At 38.3% G+C, this 21,794-nt stretch overlaps 1 protein-coding gene and 1 pseudogene across 5 annotated transcripts in view; both read left to right on the top strand.

Annotated features, from left to right (window-relative positions):
• Positions 1 to 203: 203 nt before the first annotated feature.
• The window catches only part of RNF182 (ring finger protein 182), a 45,802-nt gene continuing 24,211 nt past the window's right edge, over positions 204 to 21,794 (top strand). Inside the window, exon 1 of one of the 5 annotated variants that reach the window (XM_037736006.1) lies at positions 204 to 360. The gene's annotated coding sequence lies outside the window, so the exon portion shown is untranslated. Of the gene's footprint in view, positions 361 to 395; positions 550 to 851; positions 987 to 1,197; positions 1,449 to 20,645; positions 21,000 to 21,794 lie in introns of those variants that run through there. The other 4 variants (XM_037736005.1, XM_037736004.1, XM_017521614.2 and 1 more) reach the window with 4 other exon arrangements.
• LOC108298895 overlaps positions 7,324 to 21,794 on the top strand; it is a 20,287-nt pseudogene continuing 5,816 nt past the window's right edge.

Genomic DNA, 21,794 nt, shown 5'->3' on the forward strand with positions numbered 1-21,794 from the left:
CCTCTAGCTCGTCCTTTAGGGGAAGCATGACCAAGGGTCTGCTAGTACTTTTCTCTCCCTAAGAATTTCCTTAGGAGAGGAAAAATTTAGCTTTCCTTTCTCTGCCCCTGAGTGCCCTGGCCTGCAGTACATGACCCGTCCTTGGCACAGAGTCACTCAGGGCTCATGGCAGATGCTTAGCAGTCACAGCCAGTAGCTGCGCAGTGTGGCAGCAGCTGGGACGCATACTGCAGCCTGAAAGTTGTGTTTCAGCTTGTGAGGCTATAAAGCCCCCTGTCCCCTCTCTCCTACGGGAGCCCTCAATAAGACAGACACCCGGTTTGGGCGGAGTGAGACCCGATCCAGCAGAGGCAAAGCTCGGTAAAGAGGGAGGAGCAGGAGGGGGAGAGGGAGGCGGCGGCACGGCGTCCCTTGGCACCTCGGTGCCCGCTGCGGCAGTGGCAACAGGAGCACCGAGTACCAGTTGCTCAACACTTTATCACTCTGCGTTGCCCTTTCTCCTCCCTTAAGCGAATGTCCGTTTGGAGGGTACAGCTCCGCAGAAGAAAGGTGTGGTGGTGGTGGTGGAGGGCGTGCGGGGCTGGCGGTGCGCGGCAGTTGGAACGTCCAGTGTGGGAAAGCAGAGGAGTGCCCACCAGGACGCCGACACTACTTACCCTGGGGCGCTGCCTTCCGCTCTCGCCCGGGAGAAACCTGCAGTTTGTGAGGGAGACGGAGGGGGGCGTGTTTGTGGCGGTGGCGGCCCCTCGAGGGTCCTTGTCCCCTCGGAATAGACCCGGACTGCTGAGGGGAAGGGCCGGGGACTCCGGCGGTTGCCATGGTGACGCAGGGTCGGCGGCTCCGCGCGGAGGAGACAAAGCCGCCAGCCCGCCAGCCCGCTGGCTCCTCGCGCCAGCTCCTCCTCCGCGGGCGCCTCCCTCTCTCCGTCCCTCCCAGGCGCCGCCGCAGCCCGAGCGGCTCCTGAGCCCTGCGCCGCCGCCGGCCAGGTAAGGCGAGCGCGCCCGCGGCCCGGGAGGGATCGGCGGGGCGCCGAGGAGGGAGGGGTCGGCCCGGCGCGCGGGGGGGCGGTGCCTGCGCCCGGCTGCGCCTGAGTCCCCGGGGGCGCATCCCCACTGAGGAAACCGCCGGCGCCTGCCCCCGACGCCGCCGCCGCCGCGGCCTCCCACACGCAGGGGGCAGCCGCCAGCCCCGCAGTCCCGGTCGGCGCCGGACCGCCCGCGCGCGCCGGGGAGAGGGGGCGTCAAACTTCTGGCCGAGCGGCGCCGGGGCCCGCGCGCGGAGCCTCCCTCCGGGCAGCACGGGAGCCGCCGTCCTGGCACCAAGTTGAGGGGCTGCGCGTGGGAGGCGGCTCAGGAGCCCGCGCGGCTGCATCTGCTCACGGGAGCTGCCCCTGAATTGTTTTTTTGTCCTTCTCGGCGTGCCATCGAGGCTTTTAGGGAGAAAAACAGGTATGAAAATATTTACCTTTGGACTTTCATGTTTGATGGCTTATTCTCTTTGAGGAGGGCATGGGAGGGTAGTAGGACGAACAAGCGCAAGATTTTTACAAATCTCTGAAAAGTGAGCCCATTCTTATGGCTGTGGCTGAAGCGTTTTGAGGGGGCTTCTGAAGTTCGTTTGGATATTGAATTGAAGGACCTTTCTCTTTGGAAGGTGCAGTTGCACCTGTAACTAGATGGTAAGGGTAGCCCGGTTTCCCCGGCCAGCAAGACCAGAGTTTATAGCAGGACCGATACTACATGGCACCGATGCATTGCTTTTGTTTCTGGAAGGTATTGTGTTCATGCTGTAAGGAACTGGAAAATGCCTCTGGTTTTTATGTGTAGGGGGGCAATCCAAGGCACCTCTGGAGGCAGGTAGCTGGGCGGTGTTTGCATCGGTGTTTATGAGTGTGATGATGAGGACCACAATGCGGTTGCCAAGGGCATTGGGGCGCTGGGTAGGGAATTGCTCAAGTCACAGGTACCCCTGCCCTTTCTCAGTGGCCCCAAGCCTTGCAATCATTTCGTGATAATTACTTTGTTGCAGACGCGAAGCACAGATTTAAATTGTGACTGTGAAGACTTATTTTTTGGGTTCTTAGACATCATCTTACATGTAATATGAAAGAAACAGTCCATTTTCAGAAATACAGTTGATCAGAAGGAAATTGTATATATGTTAAGATTTGTTTTAAGTCATATTTAAACAGTATGAGATTGATAACTGGAAAAGATCCAACGTATTAAATTGTATACCCAACTTAGTAAAATAATGTACAAATTGGAATAGGTCAGTTAAAGAACTCTATATGGAATGCAAGAAATTATATTTGCTAGAAAGAAATTAATGAAAACAAACAGTACCACTGATCAGTTTGAATTGCAGTTAAGTTGATTGGAATTCCGGTTATTACAGTTACTTTAGGTGTCAGGCAAAGAGTGATTATCTAATATTCCTCTTCCCTCTTTTGGGATTTCAACACCTGTTAGCCTGCTGATTATTAGGTTTCTCAGTCTGTTCATATTTGCCAGCAGTTTTAAGTAATGCCACTTCATTAGAAGACTGTATTGGAAACTAAAGTATTGAAGTTGCAGTAACAGTTTGCAGGTTATTTCACAATTGGGTTTGGCTTTAAACTGAATTTTACTTGTGAAAGATTCACAGATGCTCTGCTAAATACCCTTTCATGACGGTAATGAAATGGTGCATTGATTAAAATGAAGTAGATCTGCTTTGAGAAGATAAACAGGAGAGAAAAACAAGTATTTTCTCACTTAAGCATGAAAGGGAAACAGGATATTGAAGTCTAGGCACATTATATAGACAGAGAATTTAGTTTCACGTTTTGTACTATAAATAAATTATTATTTTTCTCTAAGAAAGAACAGCTGACCAAAAGAACAGCTTTATTCAGATCTTTGTTAGCAAAATAAGTATTCAAGGAAAGGACTTGGTCCATGTTCTCAGCCAGATGAAACCCACACTGTGAGTTCTAGCCTAAACATTTATGTGGTGGCCCTTAATCTTGAGTGCTGAAGAATGGAGATATCCATTATGAATTCAGCACAGTAAGGGCAAGTACTTTGCCTTTGCTGCTAGCTCACAGAGACACAACATTCAATATAGTTTGGCTTCTTCCAAGCTGCATCATTTTCTGCCAAAAAATAAAGTCAGTACACAGAAATCAACAGTCATGTATTGCATGCACTGCTTTGTCGTAGTGGTTTATTTCTGAGAGCTCTGAAGCATGAAATGAAGCTTGTGTCAGTGCAGTGGAAAACAATAATCTGGCATGTTTACATGTGTTACTAGTGTTCCGAGGTAGGTGCATAACCAGATAATGAAAGAAAAAATACTATGATATCCTCAATATGTCCTTAGAAAATGCAAACAGAAAGTGTGCTTTCTGTCCTTCTTTTAGCCACCTGGTGGAAGCAGGCAACGGCACTGCACATCCTCAGGTGTAAAATACTAGTCATCACTCTTGCTGTTTCGCAGGAGTAGGAGTCTCTTCCTGCATGTCTAGCTTATGAGTTTTAATTTTATAAAGTAAAACTAGCCCTAATTTTTGGTATAAGCTGTAAAATATGGTCTGCTAATTGTCACCACAGCTGTATTCTACCTGAAAGAATTCTGTAATTTAGTTTATGACTCATATCCAAAGGCATAAAATTGAGCCACAAATATTCCTGTTTAAGTTAGAATTAACGTTATATTTGTGCCATGGAAAGTCAGTTGTTTGTAACCATGTAAGCCTGCATGGGCAGCCTAAAGCCACTGAAGCCTTTATTGGCTGTTTCTGGGTCAACATTCTCTTGCAATTTCTAGTTGCACTGGGATAACATGGGATACTGGTTGGTAATTTAGCATCTAGTGCAGTGTGTTGTAGCATTTATAAAAGCATGTTTGTGAAGGATGGTAGTTTTTAAAGGATTTCTTCATTACCAAAACACTTAGGTTTAGATTTGTGGATGGGGAGAATAATGTGGCCCTGAGACCTCAAGACAAAATGCTGTAAATATAAGGTATTGTTAACTGACCTGCTGTGCACAGTGGCTATTGATCAGAACTACTGTGCTGAGAAAATGGCACAGGACACACATGGCCATCGTGATAGGATGTGGTGTTTAGTGACATGGATTTTTAATAGTGATTGATAGAGGCTGAAAAACTTTTATGGGCATGTATTTCATTTTTCATGTTTTCAATTAAAAATGGAGATAAGATGTCTTAAGCTGTTTGGTAAACCACAAGTACTTGGGGAAAATGTATACTTTTATACAGTGTTGTACATAATTTAAGTGATATAAACACAGTTCAAGGTAAACAATTGTTTTCCTTATGTGCCAGTTGTTTGTAACAGTTATATAATACGGTTTTGGACATCAGTCATCAAATGTTTATCAAATGTTTCCTTCCATATAATCCATATTGCTTGATGAAAGTCAACAAACCTCTTATAGTTGGGGACTTACTTGTTTTTCAACTATTAGCATGATTTATTTTATATGTAATTCTTTATGTATGATCCCAAATTTTCTCCTTTGGTCTAGTTTTCAGCCTTCCTTTTTTCAAAAGTTGCCAGTTAATTTTATAATGTTTTTTAAAAAAGTTTTTTATTTCCAGAGCTTATTTTTAAAATGATTTGGTTAACTTGTAATTTGATCAGAAAATAGTGTGCATAAAAGAACACATTATAATGTTTATATTTCGCATTTTGGGAATTTATAGAGATGGCATGTTGGATAGTAGAATTTGGGATCCTGTTAGGTGATTGCTTATTTCCATACGTGGTTTGAACTCGATCCTTGTTGCTTTATCTTATAATTGGTAGAACTGAAAACCAAAGAACTAGGAGGTGGAGGCGGCAGTGAGTTTAAAGGTGTTTAAGAGATCAGTATGTACTGACAGTCAGCTGGCATAGTGGCCAAAGGTGGTGCGGGGGTGGGGGTGCTGTGGGGGTGGTTGGGAGGGCAGGGTCAGGAAGTCTGGGGCAGGAGGCTGGGAAACAGTGATTGCTCTAATAATCTCCTTAACACTTTATGGTCCAGACTCTAAAGCACATTACCTGAGGTCTGTACCTAGTGACTATTTCTAAAGGCTGGCCAGTCCTACAACAGAGATGCTGGTGCTGGTCCTTGTCACTTGCCTCCGTTTTTACTCCCAATTAACTAAAAAGTGACTATCTTGAATTGTGGTTTAAGTGAACTTTAAACATTGTAAACCACAAATTAAGGCCCAATAATAAAGTTTTTCCACATAGATAATGTCATCTAATTGGTCAGGTACATGATTTGGATAATCTGGATGGCAATGGAACTATAAAATAAAGCTGTGTGTTTGGCTGACATATTTGATGTGTTTGAGTGAGTTGTGTTTCTGATCAGTCTATTGTGAACCATCTTCCGTCTCCTATAGCTATAGTCATTCAAGGCAGCCATGGTGTTTTACATAATTTGATCACTACGTGATGTGTCAGGCATAGTTATACTGAAGAATTGTTGTTTTCTCAAACTCTTGAATTTTAAATCTACAATAAAAGGTTTCTGTGTGGTCTTCTCTGGCATTTTTTTCTTCCTGTATATTGGTTTCCTGAGACCTTGTTTAGTCTGATTGCAGTAATTTTCACTTCCAGCTCTTTTCTGTCAATCAAACCCTTAAGAATTCTTCCCTATGGGCCAGACATTGTTCCAAGCACTTCAGAAATATCAATTATTTTAATTCTCACAACAACTCTTTGAGGTAGGTACTATTATCCCTATTTTATGAATGAGGGAACTGATATGATCTGTTTCCGAACCTAAAGGTACACAAAATGTGCTGGAATCCTGTCTTTATGTCAAGGAATGCAACAAGCTTTATTTTCTATTTACTGATATGTACTAAGTGTAGCAATAATGACACTAATTATTATGCTCGCGCCTTCCTCCCTCATCTTATTTTCTCTTTTTACTAAAAAGAAACAAAACCTAAAATAAAACAAGAAACATTTCTTCATAGCATAATGGGACGTGTACCAGTATTCTTTTCTGTACATAGAAACTAGAATCATTTATGAAAAAGATATTTTCCAAAGGTTGTTTTTCTTTACTATTTGTACTCATATATTAAAAGAATATTGTCAGCCTTGCGTATCTGCAGGTTCCACATCTGAAGATTTTATCGATTATGGATTGAAAATCTTTGGGGAAAAAAATACAACAATAAAAAATAATACAAATAAGAAACCCAGTCTAAGAACTATTTACATGGTATTTACATTGTGTTAGGTGTTACAAGTAATCTACAGATGATTTAAAGTACATGGCAGATGCACATAGGTTATATGCAAATATTATGCCATGTTATGTCAGGGACTTGAGCATCCTCAGATTTTGGTATCCTTGGGGGTCATGGAGCCAAACCCCCTGCAGGTACTGAGGGGCGACTACGTATTTTCTGTGGTTTTGACCTTGCTATATACATGTAAATCTATCTTGGAAATGTTGATTCCCTTTGCATTGCCTCACAGGGTTATCCTCAATCCAGGCTCACCTGCTCTTTCCTAGGCTACCTTTTACATGTGCTAAGAACTAAGTGATACTCCCTTCTCATACCCTCACAGTAGAAGTCTGTGCATGCCCCTCCTCTGAAATAACACATGTTCTTACTGTCTCCATAGAAGCATGATTAAGCATTTTAATTTCAGGAGCTTTATTTAAGCTATGTAAAAAGTAGGACTAAATACGATAGATGTTCATAAAAGCAAGTGAGTAAACGTAGTTCTGTAGGTTCTTTTAATAGTAAATATTGTAATAGCTACCATTTATTAAGCATTTACTTGCTGCCAGGTATGCTATTAAGTATTCCACACAAGCTGCCTCTTTTGATCATCACCATAATTCTTGTTTTCTCATCTATAAAAAGCTAATAAACAGCTTATCCAAGATTGTAGAGAGTTGGTAGATTTAAAAACATGATTGACATGGATAAATCACAATCTGAATTTGACTATGATTGCTTTGTTAATTACCAGAAGATAAAGAATGCCTTCCTGCTGCGGTGAAGATGCTTTTGGGATTATGTTACTTGGAAAGAATGGCAGTTGAGAACTGCCTGGTGGAGCAAATTCAGAGTGGCAGGTATGGCTGGCTGAGGAGGAAGTAGTTCTCAGGAGGTAGCCAAGAAAAAGACATCTTTGTTTACAATGATTGCTGCAGACCTCAGGTGAGCTTTTGGAGTAGAAGGAGGGAGAGAACTCCTATCCTCAAGTCTATTTTTGGAATAAAAAGCAAAATTAAATGGAGTTATTTTCTATCTCCTGAATTAGTGTTTTGTTTTATACTGTGTTCTGGATTGGAAATGAACAAGGACAAGAGCTACATGAGTGGTACAGGATGAAATGAAATGAAAAGTAACTCAATAAATGTCGTATACCCCAGGCTAAATTCTCTGAGAGTCAGAGCAACATGCTCTTTGTTACAGTGGGAGAGTTCCTTGTTTTAGGATGCTGAAGGTCTGGAGTGCGGTATCAGGGATGAAGTTAGAAGTCTGGAAAGATGTTTTCATTTGTATCATTCCCTTGCGCAACATGAGGTTTCCTTGGAATTCCTGCTGCATACTTTTCTTGATAACTCCTGGGGGGAAAAAAGGAATAAAAAGGAGTAAGAGACTTAGAATCTTAATAGTATGGAATAAACCCACTTTTATGATCATCTATTATTTTTGTCACTGTGAGCTTTTTTTTTTTTTTTTTTTTTTTTTAATGTTCAAAGCCAATATGAGAAGCTAGACAGCCTGGATTTCAATACTGGCTCTGCCACCTTTTAGCAATATGACCTTGAGGTAGCTGCCTCTGTGCCTTCATTTTATTACTGCAATGGAAAGCATGCTTATGTCCCCTCCAAATTCATATGTTGAAATTCTAACCCCCAAGGTGATAGTATTAGGAGATAGGGCCTTTGGGAGGTGACTAGGTCATGAGGGTGGAGCCCTTATAAATAGTATTAGTGCCCTTATAAAAGAGACCCCAGGGAGGCCATTGGCCCATTCTGCCAAGTGAGGACACAGTGAGAAGGCACCATCTGTGAACCAAGAAGTGGTCTTTTACCAGATAGCTAATCTGCCAGCACCTTGATCTTGGACTTCCCAGTTCCCAGAACAGTGCGAAAGAAATTTCTGTTGTTTATAAGCCATTCACCTTATGGTGTTTTGTTATAGCAATCTGAACAGACTAAGACAATTAACTGTAAAGTGGAGACAATAATATTACTTACTTCACTTGGTGATTGTGAGGATTAAATGAATTAATATTTCTAAAGTACTTAGTTATTAAGGGTAAGTTTTGCGTGGAGAAAGGAAAAATTATATTTAATTTATTTCAGGTAGAAACAAAAATCTAATTTTATTTAGGCCTTTAAGTTCAACTTGCATATCTTAATATTCTGTTTATATATTTGGTAAATATGAGCAATCATCTTCACTTTGACTAAACTTTAATTCAAATTGAACAGATTGAATTTCTTAAATTATCAGTCTCATTTAGAAACTTAGTTAAATTTCAAACCTTAAATATTTTAAATTGCACGTGTTACTTTAATGTATTGATTTTTCTATTTAGATAAATCATGTGCTTATTGGGCAAATATATGACTTAAGTAAGTAAAACCTTACCAAATACTTAGGGTAGGTTCCTTAGAATATTTCATCACTTACAAAATTAATATTGTATAGACATAGTCAAACACCTAAACATTTCAATCAAAATAAATTATATCTAAAATCTATTACACATTTTGAACTAGAATCACAAGGCTCATCTGTCAGTTTGATGTCAGATTCTTTTAAACATTAAAAACCTGACAATTGTGCACAGATTGTTCCAATTAATACAAGACATATTTCTAAACATTTCCATAAAGTAATAATTCAAGTCTGACTTTCTTCATCTCTATATTCAATTCTAAATAAACCTTCTCTAGATTGGAGTCAGTTACCCATTAGAAGGAAGTTTATCATAACAATAGGAAACTCCAAACTCTTCTTTTCAGATAGTGTTGTTTTTTTAATCCTTAGACTACTACTGTCCAATATATACTATAATGTTATGGGAAGTGATATTAAAAAGTATTGGCCGGCTATGTGGCTCACACCTGGAGGCCGAGGCAGCACCATCACTTGAGGCCAGGAGTTCAAGACCAGCTGGGCAACATAGTGAGATCTCATCTTTACAAAATTACAAAAATTAGCGGGACACAGTGGTGCACACCTGTAGTCCCAGCTGCTCCGAAGGCTGAGGTAGGATGAGGCAGGAGGATTGCTTGAGCTTAGGAGTTGAGGCTTCCATGAGCCATGATTATTCCTCAGCACTCCAGTGTGGGTGACAGAGCGACACTCTACCCCTTAAAAAAAAACAGAAAAAAGAAAAAGTAATTATTTTAAATAATGATTTTATTTAATATGTCCAAATTACCAAAATTTCAACATGTAATCAATATAAAAATTATTAATGAGTTATTAAACATTTTCATTTTGCACAAACTGTTTGGAATCTGGTATGCATTTTATACTGAGAGAACATCTCAATTTGGATGATGAATTTTCAGCATTTAAAATGAGGCTGGACATGGTGGCTCATGCCTGTAATCCCAGCACTTTGGGAGGCTGAGGCCAGCACATCATCTGAAGTCAGCAGTTTGAGACCAGCCTGACCAACATGGTGAAACCCCATCTCCACTAAAAATACAAAAATTAGCTGAGGGTGATGGCACGTGCTTGTAATTCCAGCTACTCGGAAAGCTGAGGTGGGAGAATTGCTTGAACCTGGGAGGCAGAGGTTGCAGTGAGCCAAGATTACACCACTGCATTGCAGCCTTGGCAACACAGGGAGACTCTATCTATATTTATTATTTATTTTCATTTCTTCATGTAAGTCTGTGTTTCCCTTTGGGATTATTTTCTTTCTGCTGGAAGAATTCCTTTTAGTATTTCTTTCTATTTTCATTTGTTTGAAACTATTTTGTCTTAAATTTTGAAGCATATTTTTGCTGCATGTAGAATTCTAGGTTGTCAGTTTCTTTCAGTACTTTAAAAATATAATTTCATTGTTCTCTGTTTTCCATTATTTGGTTGAGAAATCAGCTGTCAGTCTCACTTTGGTGCTTTGGAGGTTATGTGCCTTTTTCCTCTGCTAAAAATTTTTTCTTTGTCTTTGGTATTGAGGAGTTCTATTATGATGTGCTGAGGCACTTTTTCTTTACTATTTATCCAGCTTGGGGATCATAGAGGTTCTTGAATCAGTTTTAGAATATTCTTTAATTTTTAAAAATATTTTTTGAGACAGAGCCTTGTTCTGTGCTCAGGCTGGAGTACAGTGATGTGATTGCAGCTCACTGCAACCTCTGCCTCCCGGGGCTCAGGTGATCCTCCTGCCTCAGCCTCCTGAGTAGCTGGGACCGACTACAGGCGTGTGCCACCATGCCCAGCTAATTTTTGTATTTTCAGTACAGAGGAGGTTTTACCATGTTGGCCAGGCTGATCTCAAACTCCTGACCTCAACTGATGCACTCGCCTTGGCTGGGATTATAGGTATGAGCCACTGCACCTGGCCAGTTTTAGAATACTCTTAGCAGTTACCTCATCAAATAGTATTTCTTCTGGTCTGATCACTTTCTTCCTCTCCTAGAAGTACAATTTTATATCCCTTAGACCCTTTCAACCTGTTCTGTTTGACTCCTAAACTCTTTTTCCTATTTTCCATTGTATTTTTTTCCCTCTTTATGTTAGCTTGGAAATTTTCTAATGACCTTTCTATTAAATAATCTCATCTTTTTTTTTTTTTTTTTCCCTGAGATGGAGTCTTGCTCTTGTTGCCTGGGCTGAACTGCAGTGGCGCGATCTCGGCTTACTGCAACCTCTGCCTCTTGAGTTCAAGTGATTCTCCTGCCCCAGGCTCCTGAGTACCTGCGATTACAGGTGTGCACCACCACACCCAGATAATTTTTGTATTTTTAGTAGAGACGGGGTTTCACCATTTTGGCCAGGCTGGTCTTGAACTTCTGACCTTGTGATCCACCCACCTCAGCCTCCCAAAGTGCTGGGATTATAGGCATGAGCCACTGCTCCTGGCCAATGTTCTCATCTTCTATTGAGTTATTTTCATTTTATTTTGTTAGAGCTTTATGGAAATATAACTTATACAACATAAAATTCACCCATTGTAGGTGTAGCATTCAATGGTGTTCTTAAATTCACAGAGTTCTGCAACCATTACCCCAATCCACTTTCAGAACATTTTTTTGACCTCCAAGGTTCTCCTGCATTCATCTGCAATGATCTCTGCTCCTGCTTTTAAGTTTAGGCAACTATTGTTTTCATAAATTTGCCTTCTCTACTGATTTAACATGAATTGAACCATAAAATATGTAGTGTCCTGCTTATGGTTCTTTCACTTAACACAATGTTTGTGAGGCTTATGAAGCTTTCCATATTGGAGCATAGATTGATATTTCTTTTTGTTGCTGAATAGTTTTATGTGGATATACCACAGTCTGTTTATCCATTCATCAGTTAATGAAAATTATCTTGTTATTGGTTACTATGAATAATACTGCCATGAAAACTCACTGAAGTTTTAGTGTAGATATGCATTTTTATTTTCTCTTGGGTAATTCCTAGGAGTGAAATTGCTGGATTTTATGGCCATAGTGGAGTACTATGAATGATACTTCCATTAAAATTCATGGAAATCTTTGTGTGAACATGTATTTTAATTTTCTCTTGGATAATTCCTAAGAGTGGAATTGCTGAGTCGTATGGTAGAAGTACTTAACTCTGTAAGAAACCGCTAAACTACTTTCCAAAGTAGCTATAACATTTTACATTCCCACCAGTGTTGTATGAATGTTCTAGTTTCTTTACATCCTTGTCAACAGTTGTTTATTACAGCCATTCTAGTGGGTATGTAGATTGTAATTTGTGATCTAATTTGCATTTTTCTAATAACTAGTGATGTTGAGTACCTTTTTATGTGCTTCTTAGCCACTTACAAGTTTTGTTTGATTGAATATTCAGGTCGTTTGCCAATTTTTAAATTAAATTGTATTCTTATTGATGCTTAATAGTATTTTATATATTCTGGCTCCAAAATTTGCAAATGTTTTTCCCAGTCCATGGCTAGTCTTATTTTCTTAATGGTGTTTTCTTTTGAAGTACAAAAGCTTTTTAATTTTAATGTATTCCAATTTATTAATATATTCTTCTATGGCATGCCCTTAGTGTTGTATCTAACAACTTGTTTTCTAATCTGAGGTTACAAGATTTTACATATCTTTTTCTAGAAATTTTACAGGTTTTGCTATTACATTTATATCCGTAATCTACTTAGAGTTAGTTTTTGTGTATAGTATAAGTTTACTTATTTATCTTTATTTATTTATTGGCATATGTATATCAAATAATTTTCCTGCAGCATTTGTTGAAGACTACCATTTCCTTATTGAATTGTCTTAGCATCTTTATTAAAAATAAATAGACAGTAAATGCAAGTGTTTCTGGGCTTTCAGTTGTGTTCTATCTACCTACCTATATGTCCATCCATCCTTACCCTATTATACTGTACTCTTATATTAAAATTTGAAATTCGGTAGTATAAATCTTCTAATTTAGTTTTTTTCAAAACTGTTTTGGCTATTTTAGGCTCTACACATTCCCATATGGATTTTAAGGTAAGTTTGCCAATTTCTACCAACCCCTACTCTGCACCTAGAGGAATTTTAATATTGTGTTAAATCTGTAGGCTAATTTGGGGAGAGTTGACATTTTAACATTGAGTTTTCCAATTCATAAATATGGAATATCTCTATGTTTATTTAGATCTTCTTTAATTTCCTCACTTATTTTGTCATTTTCAGTGTATAAGTCTTATACTTCTTTTGTTAAACATATTTGTAAGGATTTTTTTCCTGCTATTATGAATGAAATTGCTTTAATTTTATTTCTGGATTGTTTGTTGCTGGTATACAGCATGTTAGCTAATTTATTCCTAGTGTGTATAAATAAAATTGCTTCCTGTGTTTGTTCTTGTTTCTTACAACCTTGCTAAATTAATTCATTAGTTCTTAGACTTATTTGTGGGTTCCCTATTCTACACATACAGGATAACATAATCTGCGAATAAAGTTCAACTTTTTTTTCTACATGCCACTGTAGTAAGGAACCAATATTATGATGAACTATAATGATCTTAAGTGTGTTTGATGGGCCTTGATTTTGAATTAATATAAACTCACACTGAGCTTATAACATTTTAAAATAAAATAGCATAAAATAAAATTTTTAAAAATGTCTTTATGCATATATATGTATATATATTACACTGAAGAAATAAAAAGGGAAATCAATTGCTTTCTAGGAATATGGGAAAGAAAATCTTACCTTATCCTTTGTCTTTTCTGAAACTCTTATTTGGTAGATTAGTAGATACAAATAGCCCTGATAGAACTATAATTAGTTACACTCAGGGAATACTAATGGCTACCTTACAAGTATCTAAATGCTGAAAGTAGTTTCTAAACTATAAAGTACTATTAATATATACTTTTATTCATGCAAATAAGAAAATATATTTGATAACATGTATATCAAAACCCTTGTTAAAAATAAAATGCTGTACAGTGTAAGGTGTTATTATCATGTGCATAGAGCTTGTTCCTGCTTTTTTTTTTTTTTCTTTTTTGTAGAAATAGAGTCTCACCGTGTTGTCCAGGTTGTTCTTGGGCTCAGGTGATCCTCTTACCTCAGCCTCCTGAAGTGAGGGATTACAGGCCTGAGCCACTATGCCTGGCTGAAATCCATGGTTTTTAGATGGAGATATAAAAATAGGAACTTTTTTTTTTTTTAACAGTAAATCCTGTATGCTAAAGAGTAAGTGAATATTGAGATGGTAATAGAACTTTGTACTATTGGTACTTATCTTACTGCCTTGTAACTGCTATATTTTGCATACATGCCTGTCCCCATCTGTGAATTGCAAATTTTTTGAGGAAGTGACAATGTCTTGCTCATTGTTAGTACCATTGTATGGTACCTAGAACATTGGAAGTATTCAATAAATGTTTGCTAAGTGAATAATGTTAAAGTTTTGTAGCTGACACTTGTTAAAAATGATAAGACATATTTTATTCAGTACTACTTCAGTAAGGGGGAAAACTCAGTGTTATCAGAGCTTAACTGAACAAAAGACAGAAGGCCTTTTAAATGTTGGGATGTGCTAAACAAAAGGTACTAAAAGACATTAAGGGGGATTTGTATGTGTAGTTAGGCAATGTGGGTTTATTAATGTGGTGTTTATCTGGAGGAGAAACAAACTTCTTTTATCTTTAGGACAGGAAATATACTTTTGCAAATTGATTATGTCTTCAGGACAGGAAATACAGTTTTGCAATTTGGAATAAGATGCCCACCACAAGAACTGGGTAACAGGAGCGGTATCTCTCTGGATGTTACGTTTCAAAGAGGTGGCTCCCAGGTCCTTGAGGAGTTGTTTCTGGGTGGTAGGGAATATACATTTCAAACGTACAAGGAAAAGACTTATAATGCAAGCTTTTATGAGTAAATGCTTAGCCAGCATGGTAGCTAACGTCTGTAATCCCAGCACTTAGAGAGGCCTAGGTGGGCAAATCATGAGGTCAGGAGTTTGATACCAGCCTGGCCAACATGGTGAAACCCCATCTCTACTAAAAATACAAAAAATTAGCTAGGTGTAGTGGCAGGTACCTGTAATCTCAGCTACTTGGGAGGCTAAGGCAGGAGAATCGCTTGAACCTGGGTGGAGGAGGTTGCAGTGAGGTGAGATGTGCTCCACACTTAAGCCTGGGTGGCAGAGAGAGATCCCATCTAAAAAAAAAAAAAAAAAAAAAAACTAAAAAAAAAAAAAAAAGAGTAAATGCTCTAAAAAAGGAAGGTCAGGGACCTATTAGTTGTTGGCTAGAACCAACAGTAAGTTATTTTGGCTTAAGAAATAATTTGAGAGAGCTCTGAGATTTCTCAGGTAGGCATGTTAAGGGGATGGTGTTGTCATCCTAGGGACATGGCCTTGAGCTGATAGAACCTGAGCTAGTGTTTGTTGAAATGTCTTAGTGTGGAGGGCTGATGAAACGGGTTGTGCTGAAAGTTGCAGTTTGTGTAGGCCAAAGTTGAGGCCTGCTTGAAAAGAGGGCTCAGAAAAGCCTGACTAAAGTTTGGTCAAGGAGAGGGTCTTTGTCAATAATGCAGGGCAAGGAAAGGTTTCATCTTAAATTTGTGGATGGAAATTTAGGATGAAACCAGAAATGGGGTGGAAATCAGGCATACTTATCAGAATTTAATGTGCAGCACTGGCTGAGGGAGAAAGAGCTAATGTTTAGCTAACCGGGTGTGCTATATCTGTTATTTTTACTTAATCCTTTCAGTATACCTGTGAGGTCAGTACTGTCTTTGTGTTACAATCAAGCGACAGAAGCACAGATGTTTTAAATAACATGTTCGGGGTCATATAGTTAGTGATCAGTGGAGTTGGGATTCCAACACTGATTTTTTTTACTTCAAATCACTCTGATCATCAGTATGTATTTTAATATTTTTATATAGCAATTTGCTTTCCTTAGAAGTGATTTACATTTGTAACAGTTAAGATTGCTAAGCTGCTTAGTAAGTGGCTGATCCTAAGAAGAACATTTAGCTGGGCTTAATAAAATTTGAGGAGTGAGAACATAAGAGTGTTACTAGAGCTTTACTTTCTTAGGGTGGAAATGCCCTCAGTTGTCACTTGAATTCCTGCTAACACCCCAAAATACATATGGAAAGATTGCTCTTAATTATAGAGCCCCATAATGTTGGAGCTGGAAAGTCTTTAGCCATCAAGCCCAGAATCTTAATTTCTCCGATGAAAACACTATGACCCAGAAAGGTTAAGTGATTTACCCAAGATCTCTGGGCCAGTGCATTAGAGAGAGCTGGGATTGATTTAGCCAAAAATTATTGTGGCCCACTTTGTGGATTTACCCTCAGATGTTATCATCACAAAATGTACGTATCAAATGTGAAACTGCCATTGTGTTGTCAGTGCTTTCTTTTAGCAAATAACCTTAGAAGTTGGAATTGCCTTTGTGGAGAGATGATGGTAACTCAGCAGTGCCTCTCAGAGCCCAGTCAGGAGATTTTGCAGAGCTTTCTGTTTTAAACACTTCTGTCTGAAATGTTTAGTATGACACTACAGGTTAGGCAAAAATATAGTGACAGCAACATGGCAACAACAAAACAACCAACGTGGATAAGCAGATGAACCTTAAAAAAATGTTTTGTCACTATGTGTTTTAACACTTTCAAAGATTGACATAGACCTCTTCTCTTATGTTAAGACCTATTAGTTTATGCTGTTTTTAGCATTAAACAGTAAAATATTTATTCCCTTGTTGTTATATTCTCTCTATTACTGCTATGCCTTAATTTCATCTTGACAGTTTTCCTCTGCATTTTTGGCATTGCATTCACTCTGATTACACCAGTGGATCTGTTACCAGAAAGGGGTTTCCTTTTTTTTTTTTTTTTGAGACGGAGTTTCGCTCTTGTTACCCAGGCTGGAGTGCAATGGCAAGATCTCGGCTCACCGCAACCTCCGCCTCCTGGGTTCAGGCAATTCTCCTGCCTCAGCCTCCTGAGTAGCTGGGATTACAGGCACGCGCCACCATGCCCAGCTAATTTTTTGTAGTTTTTAGTAGAGACGGGGTTTCACCATGTTGACCAGGATGGTCTCGATCTCTTGACCTCGTGATCCACCCGCCTCGGCCTCCGAAAGTGCTGGGATTACAGGCGTGAGCCACCGCGCCCGGCCAGAAAGGGGTTTCCAAACCAGACCTCATGAGAGGGTTCATGGATCTTGTGCAAGAAAGAATTCGGGGCAAGTCCACAGCATAAAGTGAAAACAAGTTCATTAAGACAGTAAGAAAATAAAAGGGTGGCTATTTCATAGAGAGACTAGGACATTCCTAGAAGCAAGAGGAGAAACATGTCTGCCTTAGGTACAATGCTTGTTTATATATAAGAACAAAGCAAAAAGTTGTGGGTACATGTGCTCTACTACAAAGGCTGTGACCAAGGATTGTTAGATTGTTAATCTTTGTGTATCTACTTTTGCAAGAATTTATATTATCTTTAAAGCAAAACTTTTTTTTTTTTTTTTTTTTGGTGCAGTCCAAGTTTTCTCTGCATCTTTTTTTGCTTTATTCTTGGTGTCATATCTAAGGTTTGCTTAAATCCAGGTCAGTAAGATTTTTTTGGTGAGATGGAGTGCCACTCTGTTGCTCAGGCTAGAGTGCAGTGGCACAATCTCGGCTCACTGCAACCTCTGCCTCCCAGATTGAAGCAATTCTCCTGCTTCAGCCTCCTGAGCAGCTGGGACTATAGGCATGCACACTACTACACCTGGCTAATTTTTGTATTTTTAGTAGAGATGGGGTTTCACTATGTTGGCCAGGCTGGTCTCTAACTCCTGACGTCAGGTGATCCACCTGCCTTCTCCTCTCAAAGTGTTGGGATTACAGACATGAGCCACCGCGCCTCACTGCAAAACTTAAACTAAGAATGCTTTTGGTCATAAGATATCAGGACATCAGGACATTTCCTGGGTCTGTTATTTCCTGGGTTTGCTAAGTTCAGTAAATTATTAACTTCTTCCCTTAACTGTAAATATTCTCATTAAAAATGTCTGATCTCCTGAGAATGCAGCCCAGTAGGTCTCTGTTTCCTTTTATGCAGCCCTAATTCATGATTAAGCCATTCTGGTTTGAATGCCTCTGACACATTTTCCCTGCTTCCTTTTGTAGGGGGACCCTTAATCCTAAAGGTTGCAGAGGGATATAAATTCATCTTCTGTAGCTTCTTCAGGGTGAACGGGGGCAATGATATTCTTCTCTAACAATATTTAGGGTCTCATATTTAGAATTGGGAAGAGTTTAGTCAGAAAGTGTTAGTATGCTGAAGGTCATTCAAAACTCTTGAGTCGTGATGAAAGATAATATCGGGAAGATTAATAAGTGTTTAAGAAAACATTGAGTAAGCCTATACTAAATTATTGTACAAAGAGTATGACAGCAGTATATTCTACAACTGTAAAGTGAAATAAGTAAAATTGTCTCAAGCAAACTAAGAAAGCTTTCTATGAACTGGGCAATTGTGGGAACCAAGATGCTATGGGGTCACTAGCTGATTTAAATATGCATCCAGAATTAGAATATTGATCCAGATTTTTAAGCTACCCATGCCTCTTGGTTTTTTTCTTTTTTCTTTTTTCTTTTTTTTTTTTGAGCAGCAGCTGGAGATCACTGGTTGGTTCACAGGAATAAGCAGGGTCTAAATTGCAGAAAAAACTCAAAAACAATGGATGAGACTAGAAACTAATGCCAGGTGTACCATAGTTTGTGAAACATAATTTTTCTCTTTCCAGCACCTATTTTTATTAAAAACAAGTGATTTTAGGACCGATTTGTTTGCAAAATGAATTTTAGTCTTATTATATGTGGCCAGGTTATTTGTATAAAGTGAAACAAGAATAATTATTTGCCATATAGTCTCTTTTGGCTTTGATGGAACTGTGTTCCATAATCTAATATTAGATTAGACTTTTTAAAGCCTTGAGCCCAGTTATGGATTTATGTGTGCCTGAAAATAGATGTATGAGCTGATAAGTTTCTCTCCTCTGGAGGTCCCAAGATACTTGGGGCTCCTTGGCCTGTCAGAAAGTGACATTTCTTTACTCATCACAGGTCAGGAGTCCTGTACAAGGACTGCATAAACATGATACGAGGTCAGTTTTCCTTAGGGGCTTTAATTGGCTCTATAAGTGAATTTTGATTCTTTAAAGCAGTCTGTTTATATTTGAAAGCATATCAGTCATTCCAGTCAAACCCTTGGTAAAATAACCAGTGTCTCCAATTGGGTCTTGTCACAAAAGAAAATAAATTCTTATTGGACTTATGTAAATAACTATATCACCATAAGTTAAAAATACTAACAAATAGTTTCCAAATTTGGGAGAAATCAGGTAGAGAGAAAGAAACATGCTCCAAATTTTGTTTACAGGGTATGTTTTAGTCAATTGTTAAAAGCTGTAAATAGCTCAAAAGAAAAGTTTTCTTGACTCAAAAACAAAACAGAAAGGCAAAAAGTCTTAAATAGATTATTTTAGTCCTTTATTAGTTGTCTATGCAATTAATTCCTGCTTTGCTCAATATTTATGAATACATTAGTTTTCCAAGAGTCTTGGAAGTTTGCCTTCTGTTTTAATGGCATACATTTCAAAGTTGTCAAAGTCCTGCTTTATAAGAGTACTTGTCAGAGTCCTATAGCTTATTATAAACTGCCTTTTTAAGAGAATCAAAATAAGACAACAATTGCTTGTGGATGACAAAAAGTCTTAGGGCAGCTACAGTCAGAGACACAACAAGGAAATTTGGCCTCCCTTGTGGTGCACAATAATTTAACATAACAGTTATTACTGATAACATATCCTAAGTTATATCAGAATTATAGGAGTTTTGTGTAATTTTGGAACACATACCAATAACACATATAAATAACCCAAAGAAGGTCAGATGTCATTTTGAATTTGACAATACTTCCTATATGATTTTAGCATACCAAATAAGTCAAATATGCCATTATTGGACTTCAGGGGATCTAATATCTAAAACAATTAATTAAGTCAGGAAAGAATTTATAATTTGATTTTGGAAAATTTGTTAAATAGCAAAGGTTTAAAATACTTTGTTATAAAATAGAATCCCAGGTCACCATAAGCCATTTATTCGGCAAAATGATAACTTAAAGATTTAAAAAGGGCAAAAACCTTTACTCATTGATGGAAACCCTGTGCATGAAAAGGCAAGAGAAGACTGTGAAAGCTATTATCTGTAGGTTTCTTTGACTTCATGCTGGCCTTTGGTTGAAGAGAAAGGCCAGTTATAATAAAAAAATTATGGAAAAAGACACCTGCAAGAAAAAAGTGATTGAGGGAATTTGTATTCTGCAATAAAACCCAGAGTAAACTCTTAGATAAGATGATGACTTCCTTCTGGGAGAGGTGAATACAGGAAGAGTTAGCTTTCTAAGTAATGTTTCTTTTGTTTTTTTTCCTGTAGTTTATTCAAAAGGCATAAAAACATCTTTTATCTTTTGATATTACATGAAAATCTTGTTCAAAAGAGAGAGCCAAATTTCACTTTTGCTTTAATGTACTATTAGTGTCAAATCCAATTTCTAATAAAATCATGTGAACAAAACCCTACTCACTCTTAATCAGATTGACCGTAAAGTAAGATTCTCATAAACCTTTTAGAACCATTTAAATTTTTTGTTGATGGCAAGTTACTTGCCTCTGGCTTTGCCAGTGTGATGAGAGCAGCTTTACGATTCTTACAGTCTCTCAATATTTTGGCATCTTCAGCCTACTGAAACTGTGTCAAGAATGTCTTCCTTATTTCTGCATTGTCCACTGGATGCTTTAGTCATATTCAAACACCAGTTGTTCCCTCTGCTTCCAGACTTACCACATCTGTCAGAAACCTGACATGTGGGCATACTGCAGCAATCCTGAATAGAGTGGTCCCCTTGCTTCCAATTGTCTTGAAGCTGCCAGTCAGATCTCTGACATTTGTCTGTACATGAAAAGGCAAGAGAAAGACTGTGAAAGCTGTCATCTGTTGGTTTCTTTGACTTCATTCTAACCTTTGGTTGAGGAGAAAGGCTGGTTATAGGAAAAAATTATGGAAAAAAGACACCTACAAGAAAAAAAGCGATTGAGGAATTTGTGTTATGCAGTAAAGTCCAGAGTAAACTCTTAGATAAAATGATGATGCCCTTTTAGAAGAGGTGAAGCTGGTATACTGATGATCCTTATCAGAAGTATAATGACTGAACAAACCTGAAATATACATCAGAAGTTTCACTTGTTTCTCATTTATTGAATATGTATCTTTGTGTACATGATATCTTCACAAAAATGGGTAGGTATAAAACTTGATGTAAATTGTACCAATGAATATGTAAACATACAGTGCCAACATTAAAGTTATAAAAGTTTCAAAATTAAAAAAAAATTTTATTAAAGAGTAGATCAGTGCTCTAAGAAAACCCTGCTGTGTGTTTTCCCAATATTCAATTTATAGAAAAACCAAACAGCACCCTTTTAACTTTAGTCAATTTGCTCACACACAGAATTTCTTTTCTTCTTCTTCTTCTTTTTTTTTTTTTCACCATTTGCTCAAATTTTTAGCTTTATTCTATCTAACTTAAAAAATTATTCATCCTTCTGAACTAGGCAAGAAACTCCTCATATTCCCATGCCTTTTTTATAATCTTTTACCAAAAATACACTCTACTTTTCTTACATACCTTGCTCCAGTAGTCTAAATTACATATGTTACAATGTTAACTCTTAGCAACTTTTATTTTTGGTGAAAAACCTGGTGAGTGAGTGATTTTAACCTTGTATCAGAATGTAGAGCCCAGTACAAGGACAGAGCTAAAAGTCTGATTATTCCCAGCCTAGTCAGGGGACCAAACTAATTCCATGTCTCGAGGCCTTACCTGGAATTCGCTGTAAAGCATACGTACAAGTCAAGTAATTATAAAAAATGTCATAGAAGCAGTGACCCTAACACATATACTAAGGACAGTCTTCAGCTTGCCTAATGTAAACTAAATGTCTAAAAGTCATGTGAACTAAATGGCATTGAAGTTTTAATTTTTCTGACAAAATATTTAGGTGCTTATTTTTCTTTTGTCTTTTTCTTTCTTTT

This window comes from Cebus imitator, unplaced genomic scaffold (assembly GCF_001604975.1).
Source record: "Cebus imitator isolate Cc_AM_T3 unplaced genomic scaffold, Cebus_imitator-1.0 Scaffold21, whole genome shotgun sequence".
Classification (NCBI taxonomy): domain Eukaryota; kingdom Metazoa; phylum Chordata; class Mammalia; order Primates; family Cebidae; genus Cebus; species Cebus imitator.